General features: G+C 54.3%; 1 protein-coding gene across 2 annotated transcripts in view; it reads right to left on the minus strand.

Moving 5' to 3' along the window:
• Window positions 1-672, minus strand: part of Map4 (microtubule-associated protein 4) — a 106,669-nt gene extending 105,997 nt beyond the window's left edge. For both annotated transcript variants that reach the window (XM_013028162.1, XM_013028161.1), the window contains exon 1: window positions 574-672. The gene's annotated coding sequence lies outside the window, so the exon portion shown is untranslated. The remainder of the gene's footprint in view (window positions 1-573) is intronic.
• Window positions 673-2,752: the final 2,080 nt, after the last annotated feature.

Here is a 2,752-nt window from a genome sequence, read left to right on the forward strand (position 1 = left end):
CGGCCCCCCCCTTCACCCCCCTAGGACTGATCACAGTGTTAGAAAAAAAAAGCCCACCAGCCACCGACACACCCCGAAAAAACAAATCACCCCCCCCCGAGGCCTCCACACGGCTGCTGGGAGAGCTGACCCCCCCCTCCCACCCCACCCCACCCCACTTCCCTTCAACTCATCCCCGAGCTTCAAAAAGCCGCACGGTCCCACAACACCCTTTCCCTCTGGAAACACAATCTCTCAGGGCCTGGCCCCCCACACCCACCTCCCCGACACACCCCAATATTCAGGGCCCAGAAGGTCACGCCCAGAGGGTCCCCCCCCCGCCACCCTCCATCCCTGCTCGTGGCCATCCCCGCGCCCTTCAGGCGAGCCAGGCCGGCCGCCGCCCTTCCCGGCCCGGGGCGGGCCCTGAGGGAGAGAGGGGGGGGTGGTCTCGAGCGGCCCACCCGGGTGTGAGGGAAGGGGGGGGAAAGAAGCTTCGAGAAGCCCACCTCCACCACCACCACCACCACCGCACGCACACACCCTCGACTGTGTAGAGAAGCCACCCCTCAAATCTCGGCCCGCTATCCTCACCGGTCGTGGCCGAGCCGCAGCAGGAACCTCAGCCACAGTCACAGCCCGACGGGAGCCGGGAGAAGGCCGGGAGGAGCCGAGAGTCCGAGGCGCAGCGGGCGAGGGGCGGGGCACACACAGGGAGGTGGCCGCTTCCTCGTCGCCCTTTGAAGGCCGGCGCGTGGGGCGGGACGTCGCCACCTCCTACCCAGAGGGCGCCGCCACTTCCAACCAATAGGCGTAGCCGAGGGGCGGGCCGAAAGGGGAGGAGAGGGTCGCCGCCAACCAATGAACTCTGCGCTCGGCACCGTGACCCTTCTCTGTGGAAGCGCGCGAGCGGCGGGCGGTTGACGGCGGCGGCGGCGGAGGAGGTGCGTGTGTGTTGCTCCGCGGGTTCCGGACCGGCGTCTCCCGGTGTAGAAAGGCTTCAGCGAGTTGCAGGCTTCACTTGCCTGTTTCCAGGGTTCTTCGGTGACAAACCCGGCCCTCTTAAGGATTTTTTTTTTCCCGAGGGCTCGGAGGCGGGAAAGTCTGCGAGTGTTGGAGGCCGGCGCCTTGCCAGGCCGGCCGGGGTCGGGCCGAGGCCTCTCCCGCCCAGCTGGTGGGCCTCTATGATGTAACCTGGGCGGGGCAGGGGGCGGGGCCTCGAACGCCGGCCAGCTGTTCACTGGCAGGAACCCCGGGAAAGTGGAGGCGGGACGGTGAGGTCAGACTGGAGGACTCGACTCTGGGGAGGGGCGAGAAGGAAGGGGGGGGGTAAAACCTTCTCCAGAGCCCCGCTGCCGCCTCCAGCCCTTCTTAAAACGTGGCTATTACGAATTGAGATGTGTTGATTATATATATATATATACACACATATATATATGTAGATCAAACACATACTATGTAGCAGAGATTTAGTCTGAAAAAGAACAAAAAAGAAAATAAGAAAATAACTCAGATAATAACGCTGATTTGATTGCAGAATTCATTCGTTTGGAGTATATGCGTTTACGAGAAGTAGATGTAGGGGCTGGGAAGGTGGGCTCAGTGGTAGAGCGCTTGCCTTGCATGCATGAGGCCCTGGGTTCGATTCCTCAGCACCACCTAAACAGAAAAAGTGGAAGCCTTGAGGTGAAGAGCTTAGGGACAGCGCCCAGGCCCATAGTTCAAGCCTCAAAACCAACAACAACAACAAAAAAAAGAAGTAGCACTGTAGTAAGAGTACTATCTTTGAGCAAAAGCAGCTCAGGGAGAGTGCCCAGGCCCTGATTTCAAGCCCCAGTACTAGCACAAAATGATAATAATTTTGTTTTGTAGCTTTCTTAAATGTGGCTACTAGAAAACGTCAGTTCACATACTGATAGCACTGGGCCAGATGAATAGTGAAACATAATCCGTATTGAATGCAACTATGTTCAGGTACGTGACACCAACTCATTTAATCATCTTAACAATCCTAAATGATAGGTAGTGTGTTCTCATTCCCATTTTGCAAATGAGCAAACTAGTTTAGTAACAATCTAATGTCAGCAAAACAGTGTTTAGCTACTGCAGCTGTAACTCAGAACCAAATACTGAGACTAAATACTATTCCAGAAAGAACACTGGACTCGGTTAGAATGTCCAACTTTGGTGCTTTCTAGCTATATAGCCTTAAGGAATCAAAGCTTCAAATGCCTCATTTATAAAAAATAAACAATCTTCCTCATAGCTTCATTAAGTGAATGACCTATAGATAGCTTACTTACATAGTTAAAATGGACTCTAGGCTGAGCACCTGTGGCTCATGCCCTTAATCCTAGCTACCCAAGAGGCTGAGTTCTGAGGATATTGGTTCAAAGTCAGCCTAGGCAGGAAAGTCCAAGGGACTTATCTCCAATAGACCACCAGAAAAAAGCCAGTGAAAGAGCTGTAGCTTAAGTGGTAGACCACTTAGCCTTTAGCGAAAAACCTATGAGCCAGCACCTAAGCCCTGAGTTCAAACTCCCAGTATCAGCACACACACACAGACACACAATAAGAATAGAAGATCAGAGAAGCTGGGTATGGTGGTACACATCTTTAATCAAAGCACTTGGGAAGCTGAGGGAAGAGAATTTAAGTTTAAGACCAACTTGGTGGAAGTGGCTCTGTGGCTCAAGTGGTAGAGTGCCAGCCTTAAGCACAAAGAGGCTCAAGGACAGCACCCAGGCCCTGAATTTAAGCCCCAGAACTGGGG

The sequence above is a fragment of the Dipodomys ordii genome, unplaced genomic scaffold (genome assembly GCF_000151885.1).
Source record: "Dipodomys ordii isolate 6190 unplaced genomic scaffold, Dord_2.0 Scaffold107, whole genome shotgun sequence".
NCBI classification, from domain to species: domain Eukaryota; kingdom Metazoa; phylum Chordata; class Mammalia; order Rodentia; family Heteromyidae; genus Dipodomys; species Dipodomys ordii.